The sequence below is a fragment of the Eumetopias jubatus genome, unplaced genomic scaffold (assembly GCF_037043125.1).
Source record: "Eumetopias jubatus isolate StellerSeaLion01/CBP00866 unplaced genomic scaffold, mEumJub1_p1.0 scaffold_3, whole genome shotgun sequence".
Taxonomy (NCBI): Eukaryota; Metazoa; Chordata; class Mammalia; order Carnivora; family Otariidae; genus Eumetopias; species Eumetopias jubatus.
Window position 1 is genome coordinate 85,452,320 of NW_028274809.1, and position 19,191 is coordinate 85,471,510.

Sequence of the window (19,191 nt, forward strand, 5' to 3'; positions counted from 1 at the left end):
TGTTAAAGAAACTGAGGCTCAGAAGAGACCGATTTTTTTTTTTTTTACCAAGGTCACACAGTGAGTGGCAGAGTTGAGATTTGAGCCAAGTGCTTCTAATTTCAAGACCACACTCTTTCCTAAATGGAAGCAGTGGTATATTTTTCTTCTAAAATCATCCAGCGGTTGAAGCGTTGTGTTACAGAAAGGCTTTTAATGAGAATTGAACCTTTGAGTCATTCTAAGGAGATTTCTATATCCATTCTATCGAATTGCCAAAATTCCAGAATCCTTTTCTCTTTTTGCCCGAATGCATTACATATGTCTAAAAAGGTTTGATAATAAAGTAGAAAATTGTTTTCCTTAGTCATTGATGAGTGTTAGATTACATTCTGAGATGGTTATCTGAAACATGTGTCTGTGGAATATTGTATGTAAAATTTCAGAAGGATTGTTCTTCAAAGTTTAAAACAGAACAGAGAGGCCCGGGGCATTTGTTTGTTTTCTGTCCCTGCCCCCACAGCCCTGAGCATCTCCTTTGGGCTGGTGTGACACGGGTGCTGCCACCCCCAGATCCCTCTGCTTTGGGTGCACACCCCCTCCCGGGCCTGGAGACAAGCCCGTCTTTAGTGAAGGGTGAGGGGACACCCACACAGAGAGTGTCCGTGCCATTCATGTTCCAATCAGCACTGAAGGACAGCTTCTTATGGGTAGATGGTAAATATTTTCTACTCAATTTTTGCAAAAACATGTTGCGATGAAATTGATATATCATAAAATTTATCCATTTTCAAGTGAACAGTTCATTGGCAGTTAGGCCACCACCACTTCTGTCTAGTTCTGGAACATTTCCATCACCAGAGAAAAACCCCTTCCCCATTAAGCACGTTCTCCCCCTACCTCCCTCGCCCCTGCCCTGGCAACCACCGCTCTGTGTTCTGTCTCTGTGGATTGACCTCTTCCTATAGATGAAATCGAACCACATGTAACTTTTGTGCCTGGCTACTTTCCTTTAGCATAATGTTTTCAGAGTCCATCCGTCTGCCATCGTGTATCAGTACTACTTCATTCTTTTTTATGGTCGAATAATATTTCATAGTATATCTGTGCTACCATTTATTTATTCATTTATTTATTGATGGGCATTTGGGCTGTTCTACTTCAAGGCTATTTTTTTTAACAATGTATGTACCTGTAATTACCCCCCAGAAAGCCTGTTGCAAAAGCACTACAAATGGGCAGCTTATGGTTGCAGAGGGAGCCCCATAGAGCTGAATCTGAAGTTAGCCTGCCATTAAGGTGCTTTTTGATCCTGAACTCTCTGAAATGTATCGTTATGCTACTTTGATAAGTGATATACAGTGTATGTGCGTTATACGTACTATGCCAAAAACTAGCTTTTAGATGTAATATGTAATTATTTGTGATGTTTTTGTTTGTGTTCAGTACTGAATTTAAGAGAATTATACAATGCCTATTTGGATAGCTTAGGTTAGAGACACAAAAAATAACTTCTCCCAAAAGCTCTAGTAACCAAAAGCATTAAGTATACTCTTTTGTCAATTAATAAAGAAAAGCTATTGAAAACATTAAATTATCTGGCATGTCTACATATATAATAATTATGCAGCCAAGCCTTTTCCTTTTGAAACAATTTATACATTACATAAACCTAAGTTTCTCATCCAAGTATCATTTCAAGAGAGGCAAGTTTAAATAATGGAGGCAACGGGGAAACATAATATTACGATAATGTTCTTTGGTGCGGTTTGGAGGGTTTTAGGAAACATTTGGAACTATTTTTCTCATAAAGTCACTTAACTATTGAAGTGTTATGATAGCATTTCCCTCTGTGTTGTATACGATACAAAAGGAGTCCAGTTAAAGGAGACAACAATTCTAAATATTCTGATTAGAGGGATTTCCACTAACCAGGAAATTACATGCTCTGGTATCCTGGTATTAGTTTAATACAAAGATGCAGCAAAATAAGGAAGGGCCAGGTGATTTAGGGAATCCCCTTTGCTCTCAAATGCGCATTTCTTTGCAGCTTCATTTAGCAAACCTAACATTAAACTTTCTGGAATGGAGGGAAAAGGACCTGAATTTTCAGAGTAAATATTCTCTAATTAAATTGATCTGATATTTCATTTTTTTGAGGATTATTTCTAACTAGATTATAAGCTATACTTCTCTCAAAACTGTTGTGATGAAGAAAATGCTTAAACTTTTCTTACACCATTATTATTGGCCTCTTTGAAACTTGACAGATATGTGCCTCAAAGGTTCTAAACATCTGTCAAGTGTTAACTTAAATTAAGTTCCCTTGTGAATTGATAACCGTTATGTTCTTTGCATTTGACATATAGATACTCGCTGGTGATTGTTTCTTATTATAAAATAACTATAGCCTTTTTATAAATTTAAATTGTAACAGCGATTAAAATGTAATGCTTTTTTAAGGTGTATAATCTGTTGAATAAGGAAATGAAAACTATTTCATGTGTGCTTTTAAAAAGTATAGAATATTTCTGTTATATTGGAGCTTAAAAACCATTTCTGTTGAGGGTTGCAGCGCTATCTGTTATTACGGATGACCAGAGGCTATGGCTAAGCTGTACGTCAGAATGAATAAATTTCCTTGTCAGTGAACGTTGGGAAAGTACTTGAGAGACCAACCTCAAGAAAAGGGAATTTGTTTCAGGCTGTCACTGAAGTGGTCATTTCCAACCCCCTCCCTTTCAAACAAAAATGAAACAGAACAAAACAAAACAGAGGCTTCGGCACCAGGTAATTTCAAGGACAAAGAGGAACCCGGAGAACAACATTGACTTTAATGGAACTCCCCTTAAAAATGAAACATGGTGCTTTTGGTAGGGTGGAATGAGGATCCTCAGCAACTTCAATTAAACTGTTTCCATTTCCAAATAGAATTTTCTGAGGAAATGGATTAGAGATGGGATCCAAAGCTGAGTGTGGCATCCAGCAACTGGCATCTTTCATTGTCTTTCAACCTTAACTAAAAAAGGATGGCCTAAGACACAGGCCACTCACCAGTCTCCAAATAGCAATTGAAAACAAATGGTTAACTGATTCAGTGCCAGGGGCCGCACTGCACAAGTAAGCAGGGTGGTAGTATCATCCCTGGAGCTTAGAGGCTGGTACATGAGGCAGTCAAATCATAACACAGTAGGAGGGGGCTGGGCAGTGGTGTGTGTGTGCATGTGGGTGAGACACCCACCCTTGCTGGGGCACAGTCATCTAAAGCCCGGAAGCCGGACTTGCATTGCTGTGTCCAGGCCTCTGTTCTAAATTAGCGAGAGATTAAAAACATAATCCAAGAATCTTTCACTGGCGGTATCTTAGTGGTCATTGTATCCAAGGGGACAGCTCTCATTGTTCATACAGCTTACCTTAGAACGATCCAAAATGAAATTTCCTCAGTATATCCATTCACTCCAATGCTACCCCTCTTGAACAGAGAACAATCAGCAGAAAACAAGTAGACTCCGCTCCCGGACAGTGTAAGAACCCCGAGTATATGAAGACCTACTCTTCCCAACTTTGTTCTGCATGCACGAGGCTGCACTCAGACCCCACTTCCCACACCATCTTTTCCACAGGAAAAGATTTCTCAGATTTGTGAAATGTTTCTCCAACCTAAGCATATACCAAATTCTGTTTACTCTCCATGTTTTTCCTCTGTTGCTAAGAGTTTCATGATGCTAAGTGGCCGCTCTCTTTCAAGATCCTGATCATTTCCACACCCCCTATCTCTAATTGTCTGATTTAAGTCCAGAAAAGTAGTTTCCCTACTTGCTTCATCTGCCTTTTTAGAGCTTAAACTCTTAGCAAAGTGAGTCAAGAATTTATCCAATATTGTGTTTTTGCCAAGCAAGCCTTCCAGATGGTGTCCTCATGGTTGAAGGCCCCACCACTGCTTTATGTTACTTCTGTGCCTGTTTTATGGTCTCTGTTACCAAACCATCTCCTCTACCTGGCCTGGTAGTCTGGAGTGCACTTCCAAGAAGAACTATGTATATAGATATATATCACCACCATTTTTTTCTCTTTTCTCCAAAGTGCTTTCACCCTTGGGTTTATAACCTACAAGACAGATATGATCTTTGTAATGTACATGGCTCCCTACTTTGAGCAAATCTTTTTCTTTTGGATGAATTTTTTCCTTTTGGCCAGGGTTTATTCTTAATAATAGCACTAATATTAAAAAGCTACTATTTATTCAGTGGTTACTCTGTGACACATTCCATACTAGGTCATTAATATCTACGACTTCATTTGATACAAAATATACTAACAGTAATTCTTATAATGTAGATATCATCCTTTCCATTTTACCTATGAGGACACCGAGGCTTGGGGAAGTAAAGTCACTTGTTTGCCCAAGGCTACACCATCATAAGTGATAAGCCCAGGATTTGAACCCAGAATCCTAATACTTCAACACTTGCATTTTTTTTTTTTTTGGAAGAACAATAGTATGACTATTTATTATGCTTCAGAGGCAAGGGGAGGGAGAAACCTCAACAGTCTGAAGGCAGGGGAAATCTGGAATCCTTTGTAAAAGAGAGGAGGGTCTCTGCTGGGCCCATTACAGAATAAGAGGAGATTCTCAATAGATCATTCCTTTTCTTTCTCCCCTGGGCTTCTTGAGCTTCTCAAAGCTCTTCAGGATGATGTCATATAACACAGCATTGAGGATCTCCATGACCATCCACTGGATGTCCTAGCCCTGTGCCTCATCCAGAGCTTGTGCACCAGCTGCCAATAGTCACCCACATGGGGCTGCTTGGCTCCCATCATCATCTCACTGAGAGAAATACTTGAAGGTTTGAGTGTGGAAGGCTTCCAACTTGGTCTGAAGGTTGTCATCAGTTTGAACACCTTCTCTTGGACAGCCAGTCCGAAATTGTTCCCATCCTTGATCTGAGGTATCTGCAGCTGAGGTGACCAGGTTGAGCTGCTCAATGACATCCTTGATCTCAGGCTTTAGACACTGAAGGAGGACCACAGTCTTCTCATTGCAGTTCACTAGGCCACAGAGAGGACCTTGGTCGTCTTCTTCCCCCTTTCTTCTTTTCGTCTTTGTCTTCTTTCTTCTGCTGTTTCTTCCGCTCCTCCTTCTCTTTCTCCTTGACTGGATGAGGCACTGGGATGTCCAACCGGGCCTTCAGATTGCTCAGATTGGCTTCATTGAGCGCTGGCTCCTTTAAAAATGCACCCAACTCAGGGGCACCTGAGTGGCTCAGTCAGTTAAGTGTCTGGCTCTTGATTTGGGCTCAGGTCATGATCTCAGGGTCGTGAGATCTAGCCCCATGTGAGGCTCCACGTGGAGCTTGAGATTCTCTATCTCTCCCTCTGCCACTCCCCTGCATCCTCCCCCACCCACTTTCTCTCTCTCAAAAAAAAAAAAAAAGCATCCAACTCAGAAATCTTCTTGGGGAAGTAGCTCCCCAGTAGGTTCTCTGTCTTGGTACACAGGTCATCATGGAACACATCCACCTTGGCTTGGGCTTCAGGCTGGACCGTGAGTGTGGCCATGGCCAGGGTGGGAGCCTAGTGCCTGTGAGAAGTGGAATGGGCACTGAGACAAGAAAGCAAAAGCAGTACTCACCACCCGCATGGCCTTCCTGGGTAGCAGGGAGTCAACACTTAACTTCCTAGTCAGTACCTGCTTCCCTTCCCCTGGTCCCTTGCAGTACCTTGGAAGTGAATCATACCCTTTAAGAGCATACCTTCTTGCATAAAAACTCCAAGTTAAATCAGTCTTGTTCAACCTTGTGTGTTGGTATACAGACCTCTTAGTCTCAAAATTTTCCTCCTCTTTGGTTTCCCTTTATTTTCCTTGAAATTTTCTGGGCATTTTTATCACTTGCTCCTTTTTTTTTATCCCCCAGGGTTTCAGGTCTTATGAGTTGTGTCTGAGGGTTTTTCTCCCTCTCCTCCTTCCAAAATTTAGCTTAGAGGCTTCTTGATGATACTGACAAATTAAGGATATTCTTTCCTAGCTTCATGAAAAACACTTTTCTTTTCCTTTGTTGGAGTTTATAAAACCAACTCTTAGCACTGTCCATGTAGCCACATGTTTGCTCCTTCTATCCTATTTTTGCTTCTATGGTTATAACCTTCCCTTGAAAGAAGAGATAAACACCACCCATCCATACCTCTCCCCCTTCCCCTGCAACTATACCCTCTTCCCCAAGTCCTTGAATTCTCTTCCTAGATGGCAATTACAGTAGTTCTCCATTCTGGCAGCACATAGAATCACCTGGTATAAACAAATACCAGTGCCCAGGGGCTATCCCAAATCAATTGAATCAGCGTGCTTGGGGATGGGTCCTAGACATCATTAGTATTTTAAAACTCCTCGAGTGCTTTAAAACTTTCGATTTGCATCCTCGTTAAGACTCACAGCATTATGAACTTTGGCAGTAGCATTCATTCCCACTGGAATGAACAGAAGTGGGTACATTTTATGAATCTTGGCAGACTCCATTTCCTACTAAGATTCATGCTGTAGGAAGACAATGTGCCTCTTAGCTTGGCTACAGCTTTGTTCACAGGCATGAACAAGTTCCATGAGGATTCTCTTCTGCATGCAATTAGTAACAGCACTGTGCCTACCTCCTAAGGTCTGAGAATACTCCTAGAGCTTTGTGGTGTATCTGCAATCACCCTCCATGGAGAGCCCAGCACCTTTGGTGTACTTCCAAGTGCACCTGTCTCTCTTGGCGTGTATTCTTTTGCTGACTGTTCGCTTGTCATTTATTTTCCTCTCCTTTCTTAACATCTTTTTCTTTTGGATTCCTTCTAAGATCTTTGTATGCTTCTGTTCTAATCTAGGTCAGAGAGATGTCCTAAAGTCTGTTTATCTCTAGCAGGAAACAAACGAGCATTTAGAGTAGACTCAACCAAGGCAGGAACACAAACAAAAATACTGTCTGTAAGGTATGATTCCTACCTTCTAGAGCTTACTTTTAGTTCAGAAGGGAAAATGAAGTTACGTAAAAGCAGCAGAGCATATGTAGTCATCAACATTCTGGAGTCTCAGAGAAGGCACCTTGGGGAAGGTAGATCTTGAACTGAACCTTTCAACATTAAGAGTAGAGCAGGCACCTCAGTTTGATTGAACAACATCAGTGAACATGTGGTGGTAGAATTCAGTATGGATTATATGAAGGAGAATTTGTCCCAAGGAGAATGTGAGATCTGGAGAAGATTAGATGGGGTGGGGTTGAATTAGGAGAGAAAGGTAGTTAGCAGGATGGTAAGATTGATGATTCTACCCCACCTCCCTATTCACAATAATTGCTAGACTCTAAAATGTAGAGGTCAAGCACCACATCTTCAGTATGCCCCCATGCTTAGCATAGTGCCTAACAAAGAGCAACCATATAAAATATATTTAGGTATTAAGAAATTCTCAACCCTAGGAAGGTATTATAAATCCCTTTAGAAGTTAGGTGAACTTAACAGACTCTAGTCTTTAGAAAAATGTAAGTATATACCACACACACACACATATACACACACAACTTTCCATATAATTACAAGGGACTCCCTGAAGACCATTCAGGGTCTCCAGGTTAATAATCGGTGATTTGGAGATTTGTGACACATGATTTATGCCTCGAATATTATTCAGACTCTCTCCTGTGATTTAAACTTAAAAAGAACTGTTCTATGAGGTTTTTCTAGTTGTATAAAAGTTCTTGAAAAAAGGCATTGTGGGTAGATTTATTATTGTGAAAGATAATATCTGTTTCCATGAACAAAGTACAAAGTCTACTCTAGACACCTTTTTCAACCAGTTCATCCCCATAAATCTGACTGGTTTTGAAAAACTGATGAATGCATTACTATTTTTACAGAGAACATTCTTCAATAAAATCATAATGTTATCTCACAATAACATTGAGTTGCTTTTGTAGTTTACCTGTGTGACCATACCAGTTAAAGAACAATGAAAAGAATCAAAACAAATTGTGCCAAAAGAGACAATGTTTCCAACAACTTTCTTTTACTTTCTATGACATATGGCAAGAATACCCTTTAGTTAAACATGGGTGCTAACACAATAGGCACTTAATATCTGACTACCTGTTGAAAACTACTCAGTACTTGAGTACAAGTTATTACTAGGTAGTGTTTTGACTAAGAAGAAGTTGAAGAGGAGAAAACATTCTTAAGAATGAAGATTTTGATATTGCTGTCTAGGTGTGAGATTCTTTCCTGTTCATTACCTTCCTCTCTCTGAGCTTAGCTACCATGTTTTTTATTGGCCCATCCTCAAATCTCTGCACTTCACATCCAGTTAAAACAGATTTCTCCAAAAACTTTTTTCCTAGATATTCTTGGTTTTCTTTGAGTGCCTTATGCAGCTGCACCAATGAAAAATAATAGAAAAAAGAGAAGATATGGTAAGGGATTGTGGGTTGTTGTTGGCATCATAGTTTTCCATCCTCACTACTCCAGTATCTGGGAAGTTTTTAGACCAGTAATACCACTAATAGCCACCAGTGCAAGGTGAAGGATTCAATGGTAGCTATTTAGAGCAGAAACAGAAATAAATATAAGAAAATATCTGAATTCATCAACTAGTTCTGGAACTTTTCTAGGAGACTTTCTCCAGCTATGGCACCCAAAACATCAGCATCCAGCTTATCTAGTTAGTCTTAAGCAAGTGTGTTTTCTTTCCAAAGCAAGTGGCCTTGGTATAGATTTACTGATGTATAGTCTCTGCTCTGCATCAGTCATACATATACCATTTCAACTAATTCTTAAAAGAACTCTAAGAAGTTGTTCCCATTAATAAGTGAAAAACCAATGGCTCAACTAGGTTATCTTGTTGGCCCAGGGCTACTTACCTGTTAGGTGGTAATCCTGCAATTTGAGTCCAAGGCAATTTGCTACTAAAGGTGCCTTGCAACACTCCCCCTTCTAATGAAGATTTTTACTCACATACTCTACCTTCCATCCCATTCCTATTTCTAGGACATATGTGACACTTCAGTGAGAGCAAAATTTCATTGGCACTGTTACCAACCTCTCTGGAGTTGTGAACAAAATACAAATAAAACAAGTTGGAAGGTTTTGCACATGAGTGTCTTTGCCCTTAACACCAGCAGCTTCTTTAATCCTAGAAGACAGGAATGATAAAGTGTATCTCTTTCAAAGAGTACATCCATATTGTTTTCCAATAGAAGAGTAACATATATTTGTTAGAAGATGACCTCAACTGATCCATTCTTTAATAAACCAGGGAAGTTGGATTGTTTAGCCAGTCCATGAATGAATGGTCTTGTCAACATGATCCCAGGAGACTGGGAGTGACCTGTGTTCTCTGTGGATGTGGCTTTGGGTCAAGGAGCATGAGGCCAATGGGAAGCAGCCTCATTTGACCTTTGAGAGCTTCATGTAACTGTACCTTTAAAATCTCCAGTGGCAGAAATGTTTTTTTCCCCCATATAACATGTAGATTGGGAGTTCGATAGTTGTTAAATCTTTTGAAAATAAAATTTAAATTTAAAAATAAGTACATGCTTATTATAACTGTTCAGGTTCACTTTCTCTAGCAGTCACCTTCATTTCTGTAAAACTGAAACTTTATTAAGCAACTGCTTGTGCCAAGCACTATGCTGAACAGTTTCCTGTAAATTATTATATTTTACCCTCTCAAGGTCCTATGGCCTTTTTAAAAAGGATCATGCCAATACTCAGGGAAGAGCAGTGTGGTTTTTGTTATAATGACAATGATTTCTTCCTATCCAGATAGGTTTTAAAAATGTTACACTTACGACTTTTGTTATCTTTCCTTCCAAGAAAGGATAAATGCTATTTATGAGAAGCTCAGCTTAATAATATCAGATGAGCAGAATTCTGGGTTTTTTTTAAATGTTAGTTCTGACCAGAGAACTTTGGATACTGAAGGCCCTTACTCTAAGACAGTTCAACACAAGAGCAGGTCCAAAGAGTGTTTCATGCATCTTAAAATTTAAATTTACATTTAGCCAATGAGAACTCAAAGTTAGTATCAATGTTGATCATACAAAGGGAGATGTTTCTAATTAACTAACTTTAAAGCCCTATCTTAATCACTTAGAGCATTCTTGTGCACATCTGCGCTGCAGGAGTAACTGGATTACCTCCATGGTGTATGTGTGTCAGGGTGTGCGTGTGTGTTTAAAGCAATGCTATAACTCTATCCAAATGCGATTCAGCACTGCTTTAAAGTTTAGAAGCAAATGTGTACTTAGTAACATAGTTTAAAAATTGAAAGCCCCCCCTCCACCTTATATATTCTTCTCTTGTAAATTGGGCTTGTTTGTGGAGGGCAGCCATTTCAAAAACTGTGACACATACATCCCAGAAGTCTTCCCTCTTACTTCGATCTAACCTAAATGAGCACCAGAGCCAGGGCCTCTCATGTGGTTTTGCTTCATCTGACAATGACATCAGCATCTTTCCATTTGCCTTATTTTCATAGAATGATGCCCAGAATGAGTGGCGATGCCAGGAAAGGAAACTGAGTCCTAGGAGTAATTTTTCATTAGAGTAAATGAAGTGATATGATAAACAAGTCAAACCTGATGTGACAACATGGCACAAAGCCGTGATACAAAATGTTTGATTCTCTTCCTGTGAATGTTTTCTAAAGCTTTTATTATGCCTTTCCCATGTCTTGTGTGTATATATACTGATCAGTGGAAACATAATTCGTGTGCAGATATTTATTTCTATCAATGAATGACCAGATGGTTCTTGCCTATGTTGGAAGAGAATCATTTTCCCTATTCAGTAACTGAGGGACATTCTTTGTAACAAACTAAATAGGATGACCAACTCTAGCCCAAGTGAGAAACACGCAGCTGCCTTTCTCTACTTTGTAAAGTTGGCAGAGGCTCACACATGCCTTTATTCTTATTTTTTTTAATTGAAATAGTTTGTGTATTTTCCCCACTGAAGTAACACATGCTCATTGTGGAAAACTATGGCAATACAAACAAAAATAAAGAGGAAGAATGCTCATAAATTGATTTTTACTACCCATAACTAGCCACTTGGAGATTTAATGATGGTGATGAAGATACAAAACTGATGTTTATTTGAATGCATACTCTTTGCTAAACACTGTGCTAAGTGCTGTACACAAATTAGTTTATTTAATTCTCCCCACAACCCACTGATGTAGGTAATGGTATTGACTGCCCCCCCTTTAGAGCTGAGAACACTGAAGCTTAGAGATGTAAATGAATCGCCTGAATCACACGGCTTCTAGGTTCCAATAGTAGCAGACTTCATGGAACCTGAGATTGCCTGCCAGCTAGCCCCACTGACTGCTAAGGGTTAACTGATGAACTCTTCATCTGGTGTATACATTACAAATATTTTTTTTCACTTTTGCATGTTGCCCTTCAGTTTTTATTTATGAAGCTTTTGATGTTGAAACATTTTATTTTTACACAGACGAACCTGTTCTTTACTTTTGTGGTTTCTACCTTTAGTGTCGCCTTTCCTATTTCTAGTTTATAACACAGGAGGGAGAAAAAAAAAAGAAATGCTAACAGTACCAGAAGAAAATAATCACAAGCCAGAAAGCCAGGGTGTCTGCCAAAGCTATCACCAACAGGAAGAGAAGGGAGATCTGAGATGTGTATGAAGGCAGTGGCAAAAGGGGAAAATAAAACTAGTCCTTTATTATATCCATCGAGTGCAGTCCATTCAATAAACCAGTTACATGCACTTCCTTTCTTGCCTCCTGTCCTCCCCTTCAAGCTCCTGCAGCAGGCAAGCTCTGCACTAAGAAGAAGGACTGGAGGAAAAGAGAGGAAGGCTTGTTACATAGCTGGTGCTGTTGGAGGGTCTGTCTCATGGGTTTCAAGTGCCTTCTGTCAGCAGTAGGCAAATACTGGCTCTTTTGTGTGGTGCAGAGTTATGTTCTTTTGAGACATTCCTGGGAAGACCTCGCACACAGAGGTATTCCCTAGCATGGATGAAACCCTCTCCGGGTGACCTCTTATTTACTTCCTTCTCTCAGATCCGACACAAGGGTATGTCCCTTGCCTTGAAGTCAGCCTTCTTGAGCATAGTCCTTTCAATATGGTGCATGCATTAGGGCGCCTGGGTGACTCAGTCGGTTAAGCATCTGCCTTCGGGTCAGGTCATGATCTCAGGGTCCTGGGATCGAGCCCTGCGTTGGACTCCCTGCTCAGCAGGAAGCCTGCTTCTCCCTCTCCCTCTCCCCCCGCTTGTGTTCCCTCTCCCACTGTCTCTCTCTCTCTGTCAAATAAATAAATAAAAATCTTAAAAAAAAAAATATGGTGCATGCATAATTCCCCTTCACCAGGAACGTGGGTTGGGGTGGGAGGGAATCAAGTATCCTTTTCCTTTCAGATGGTAAAAATTGGGCTTCTTCCTTTCTCCATCTGCCCTTTCTCCTTGCCCTGCCGTATGGACAACTTCGGTCAACTTCCTGCCTTCAGAATCCTGAAGTCAGGGCTGTCATCAGGATCTATGGCCCATATTTTAGGGGGGCATGCCGTAGGTTCTCCCAAGAACACTTCTGAGCTCTGTTCTAGGAGCAGAAGGAGATTCTGAGTTTCAGCAGCTTGGAAGTCATCCAGTTTGAGGAAAGAGATGCCAGCCTCCCCTTCTGGCAGACATCCACATCTCTACAAGAGGTTCTCATGGAGCCCATGTACACCAGTGAATTTCCTCCTCATACTTAGGCTGTTAGAAAGTGATGGGCAAGAGTCATGGGGCCAATATTTCTACCTTTAGCAAGTCCTGCAGAAGTGTGTCTCGCACTTCCTTTTGTCATTTGTAGGTCTTAATCCTCAGGATGAGGATCTCAGCTGAAATGCCAAGATAATAGGAAAAGTCCCATTTTACACCATATGATGTAGAGTTATTTTGTGTTGTGAACATATCACATGATAAAAAATTTCTAATTTTTTTTTCAAAATGGCTAGTTAATTATCCTAGATACTTTCTCATTAGTTTGTTACTTTTCTAATAGTGACCCAAGCCATCAATAAATTGATATTCATTTCTTCTAGAGGTATAACTCCATTACAATCTTATGAAAAAAATGGTCTCAGAGGAGTGCTCTATATTGCAAAGCCATTTCTGTGTCACAGTGTGTAGTCCTTCGAAGCAGTATTTTGTTGATCTTGGTGACAACAAATTCAATATATCTAATAATACTGCGTAGCAGGTCTTCATTCTCTTTTCTGTTGATGTGACAGTCACTCTTTAATGAAACCTTATTTTGTATACTGTTTGCATTGTAGATCAGGAATGAAGAGCTGAGTTTGCTTTGGCAATAGCTGATCTGTTTATACTTTTTGTAATTCTCCCATCAAGAAATAATTACCCTTCAACCAACCTTACCTCTTTCGACTTCACATATGCAAACCACCTAAATAAAACATACTCAAACACCCAAACCACACATCAGTATACAAAAACAGTCGGGACCCAGAAAAGCATAAAATCGTGTATGCATAACCCTTGCCACTTCCTTGTACCAAGGCAGTCATTCATTCAGCAAGTACATATTGAACATCTACTGTGGGCCATAAACCTGTGAGCCAGTAGAGTTGATTTTGCTCATTTATTTGCTACAGGGAGTAAAGAACAAGATTTGTTTTAACTCAAGTCCTATAAAATCAAAATGTTATTTCTGGCTTAACAAAGATAATATCATAGTAAGACTTTAGTATCTCTTGGTTTGTTGTCTATAATTCTCTGCTGGAATGCATCGACTACACATGGATTGGTTTTAAATGGCCTTCAGCAGATTGCTGCAGGACCATCTGGCCGTTTGCTATCTGTACTCCTAAGCTTACATTCAGTTCTAGAATAATCTGGCTTTTGACACCCTGAGAACTTGGTTATGCCATGGCACATATTATTGAAATGTTAAATGTGTATAAATGAGGGCACGTAGTGACATTCAGGTGATATATGTAATGCTTTAACATAGCCATCCTAACAAGATGTAGACCCTCAATACAGCTAAATTATGGAATAAGTACATTTTTAAGATGACAGAATTTTTTTTTGTTTTATATGATAACTCCATCAAATACTTTCCCCAGGACATTATTATTAACATTTATGGTTAAAAGTGTACACTTATGCCCAATTTAGTTAAAAGAGATATTTGCACATCTCTGTGTGTATGATCCACAAAAATACGAACTGTGAATGTATATAACTCTCTACTAAAAACATTTGCTCATATTCATGAACCCACTATCCAAGGAAAGGCTATTTCAGGGTGCAAAGTAAAAAAGCTTTTCTGCTTTTTAGTAATGTTGAACCTCAAAATAATGTTCAGTATATCCTGAGGGATGACCATGGATCGTTGTGATCTTTAAACGAAACATTACTCTCTCTTTAAAAAGTTTGGAAGAGGAAGGGGGTGCCTGGGTGGCTCAGTTGGACTCTTGATTTCAGCTCAGGTCATGATCTCAGGGTTGTGAGATCAAGCCCCACGTCGGACTCTTCGCTGAGCCTGGAGTCCGCTTAAGATTCTCTCCCTCTCTCTTCCTCTGACCCTCCCACTCCTCAAAAAAAAAAAAAAAAAAAAAAAAAAAAAAAACTTGGAAGAGGGAAATTCAATCATATGTTAAAATGTCTGGTTTTTTCTTATAACGGCAGAGATTTCTATTTGAGTGGGCACTGCCTAAATACCGGCTGATTGCCTTATAGTTTAAGTAAATGTCTTAGAATTTAGAAAACTGGTGAGTTTTTAAGGAAGGATAAAACTTAGGTACAAACCTCTCCCTATTGCCTCACTTGGGTGAATCTGTAACTATTTCCAGGCACAGTGAATCAATACCTACCTGTGTAATCCCCACTTCTCCTCAAAACCTTTTCTGTTGTTTCCTGTCCAATATCTATCATAGTTTAGCAAGTCAGAAACTGACTCTAACAGTTTACTGTGGGATTAGGCCCTTGAGTACTTCAAATATTAAAACTTCTGGATAGAAAAGGAAAGGTGAGTTTTTAAAACAATTAGTAACATAAGAATAAATTTGTAACATGAAAAATAGAAGATACTATAAAAAATTAAGGCATATTTTAAAAGGACTAAGTAGAATTTTAATATATTCATTAAAATGAACTCGGTGGAGATGTTAAGTATTAGATGTGTGTGAAGGGAGAATTAGTGACCTAGAAGCTAGATCTTAAGAAATAAAAGAGTAAGAATCCAACACATGTCTAATAGGACTTCCAGAAGGAAAAATTAGAGAAAGTGTTAGAGGCAATATTCAAAGAGATGTGGGCAAGAAATTCCTAGAGATTATTAAAATCATGAATTCTCAAGGTAATACATATATTTAGTTTTAAAAGTCAGAGAATACAAAAATCTGTAATACAAAGCAAAATCCCTTTCCCCAGGGTCCTTCCCGCCCCTAAGTTCTCCCACCTGCAGAGGCTACCACTGACAAAATGTTTATTTTTTTCTTGTCTTGCTAGTTCTTGACTTTTAAAATAGATATTATCTATTTACTTCCTACCAGTAGAAATGATTTAGTTACCTCTCTTAGAATGTGAGTATGCATGTGCACACACATACACTTTCCCTCACCCTATCCTTCCAATATGGCTGTAGCTCAACTTTTGGGTAATTAAATATTCTGTGTTTATAGCATTATTGCTATGTTAAAAACTGTTCCCTGCTGAGCATCATTGTTTTCTGTGATTAGGTTTTCTTCCTTGAACAACTCTTCACTTTTTCCTGAAGCTGATTATTGCTTTGACTTTATCTGCCTGGTGTCTGTCACTATCCCAAACTCATTCCCAAGCTCTGTCGCTGTTACTGAGTCATCATCTTGATATGGCCAGTCACATCAAGAAACCTATCATTTCCATGTTTTTCCTTCCATACCGCCATCCTGGACGCCTCCATTCTCTAGTTCCTGTTCCTTCTAGTTGCTTTCTGCGCCCTTGTGTCAACTATTTCCTCGATCCCGTGTCTCTCTGTTCTTTGTTTTCCTTTCTCATTTTAGTGTGGTGTATCTACCACAAGGGCTGTCCATGGGAGTTAAAATTTCTCAAGAACTTGTGTATCTGAAAAGGACTTTATCCTGTCTCACATTTGATTGACATTTGACTGAGTTTTGAGCTCTCATTGAAAATCATTTTCCTCTTAAGTTTGAAGTGATGTTCTATTGGTTTCTACTTTCTGAACTTCCTGTTGAGAAGTTCGATTCCTGTCTATTTCTGATCGCTTGCATGTGACTCTCCCTGTTCACTCTCCCAAAAGACGTTAGACTTTCTTTTTCACCCCTGGTATTCTGAAATTCCATAATTCTTGGATTGGATTTTTGTTCCTTTCTTATGCTGGTCACTCATTCCCTTTAGCAGAAAGAATTTTCTTATGTTGTTTCTTTGATTTTCTCCCCCATGATTTTCCTCATCTTCACTTTCTTCAACTCCTATTCGTCAGTATTGAAATTTAGATGGGCCTCATTTTGTTATTGCTTCTCTTACTTTATTTTTTTCAGTTTTGGTTTTCTGCTTTCTGTAAAATTTTCTCAACTTTATCTTCCAATTCTTCTAATGATTCTTTTTCAGTTACAGTATTTTTATTTGCAAGCACTCTTCTTTGTTCTTGAATGTCCTTTGTTATTGCATTCCGTTTTTTTCACCATGAATGCAAAAATCTTATTTTATCACTGTGGATATTATAGGAAATTTTTTTTAAGTTTTCTTCTACTCTTCCTTCTGTCTTAGTTTCTTTCAAGTTCCTTTTCTGTACTTGGTTGCTTTGTCTTATTTCATTTGAAGAGTTTTCCTCAAATGTCTGATGCTCCCTGGCTCTCCATTCATATTTGAGAGTGAGACCCTGAAAAAGTGAGTCCTTTTTCTAGAATGAGCAAACACGGATTCACTTGTTTTGCTGTGGCATCCCCACATGTCATTGGCAACAGGTCATTCCAGTGAGTTTCCAGAGAAAGGCTCCTCTTTTCGCCTGGATGGGGAATCTATTGCTGTCTGAGAGCCAAATGGTTTGGGAAGGGCACTAGAGAAGCATCACCAATAAATGGGCATTCTTTCACTTAATTTCCATCACCCTGCCTTCAGCCTTACCTGGTCTGTGGGGTTCAGCCCTTCTGGTGAGGAGCCTCCTTTCTGTTGTTGAAGTGAGGAGTGGGAGGTGGGGGGAGAGGGGAGACAGGAGGTAGATGCCTGGCTGCACTGGGCTCTGGGAAGTTATCAGAGAGGTTTGTGCTCACTTCATACAGAATTGCTACCAGTTCTGTTTTCAATTCTGCTCTGCATCTGCCAGAGGTACCTGGCATGTCTGATACCTGAGCCTTTGGAGTTTGTCTGGAACAAATGAGCTGCTGCTTCTTGGCTAACATCGCATGCACAAGCAAAATCATCTGCAGGCATAGACATGTTCTGCCTCCTCCTCTGTGCTCAAACACCACTCATCCGTCTGCTTTCCATCTTCTGAAATTTAGTTGACATTTCTTTCCTATTGTCATCTTTCTCAGTTTTCCTCTTTGTCCTTGAACGTCTATGCCTGTTTTTAAAAAATTCCCATACCATTATTTTAGTGGAGATTCAAAAGGCAAGAGTGATTTAAAATTGGTGTTTGCTCTGCTCTGCTATCCCCAATCCATTCTTCACACTGCAGCAGAGTGTTTATTCAGCCCCAGTCTGCCTGTAAACTTCTCAAATGGCCACAAACAGCTTCCCTTAGATTATTAAGGACAGGAAAGCCTTCCCCTGGTTATACCTTGGGCCTCATTTTTGTCCCATCCCCCCCCACACACTTCACTCCTATTCACTCCCAATCGACACCCAGAGCATATTTTTTGCTTTTTATGCCTGAACCATGTTTTCTCCCCAGACCCTTTGCACATGCTATTATTCTTAGCACAGCCCACCTCTCACTACCACAGTTGGCTAACTTCCAGTCACCACCACAGTGTTGGCTGAAAGATCACCTTCTCTAGACAGCCTTCCTTGGTGCTAGTCCTGTCTCCAGGACTTGGTTCTCATCATTCTAACACCTATTCTTCCCTGATCGGAGCACCTACCACATCGTGTGGTCCATGAGTGCAACTTGGCTATTTGCTCGGCATATACTAAGCACTCCAATTTTTGTTTAATGGTGATTGAATGGTTTTTTTCTCTGAACCTTTTTCAGTCAGTATTTTCACTGAGTATTTAAGGCCTTTCTTTGCTGTCAAGCCTTGGTTATAGTCTAATAATAGCCCAGTGGTTTACCTATCTGTTTCCAAACTTAGAAATACTGGAAAGTATAGAAAACCTGAAGTAAATGGGAGTGTTTGTACACTCACTTTGTACACTTGGAGGCTTCATATCAGATGTAATATTAACAAACCTGTATCTTCTAATATCAGTTCAGAATAAAATCAGTTTCTGTGGCTTAACAATTAGACAGCAATAGAATCAGAACTTGAAGTGAATCAGTACTTAGTGCCATAGCATTTAATGTGGTGGCGGAAAAGAAAAAAAAGGCGGGTTGTGCTAGAAGTTGGATTTGCTGGTAATTTTGATTTATTCAGGTTGTGGATGGGCAAATGAAAAAGGAAAAAAAAAAAGACTGGATTTTTTTGATGCCCATGTGTTCATGCTTCAGAGACCTGAAAACTGATGTTTTAAATTTCTTGGTTTTACTTTCTTGGTCTGTGCAGCTTTAAGAAGGGAAAAAATGGAAACACTCAATTAGAAAAATGAAAAGAATAAAAGACAAGGAAAAGTGAAAGGTAAGAGAAAAGTACCATAGGAAACAAATAATAGAAAGGGAGGAATATATTTGATTTATAACATTAGGCCTTTTTGTAATTAATGTGCCTCTAGGAATGAGTACAAATCTTTGATTAGTACACAAATGAAAATAAGGTAACATTAAAATGCCTGCCTTAAATAAATGGCTAAAGTGTAACTGGTAAGAGTTGACAAGAAAAACATATTTTAAAAAAAAAGCATGAGTGTTGGGGCACCTGGGTGGCTCAGTCGTTAAGTGTCTGCCTTCAGCTCAGGTCATGATCCCAGGGTTCTAGGATCGAGCCCCGCATGGGGCTCCCTGCTCAGTGGAAAGTCTGCTTCTCCTTCCCCCACTCCCCCTGCTTGTGTTCCCTCTCTCGCTGTCTCTCTCTCTGTGTCAAAAAATAAATAAAATCTTAAAAAAAAAAAAAA

At 39.5% G+C, this 19,191-nt stretch overlaps 1 protein-coding gene and 1 pseudogene across 12 annotated transcripts in view; one reads left to right on the plus strand and one right to left on the minus strand.

Annotated features, from left to right (window-relative positions):
- Positions 1-19,191, plus strand: part of QTMAN (queuosine-tRNA mannosyltransferase) — a 449,054-nt gene that overhangs the window by 290,991 nt on the left and 138,872 nt on the right. The window lies entirely within an intron of this gene.
- On the minus strand, positions 4,613-5,541 carry LOC114224566 (proteasome activator complex subunit 1-like; annotated as a pseudogene).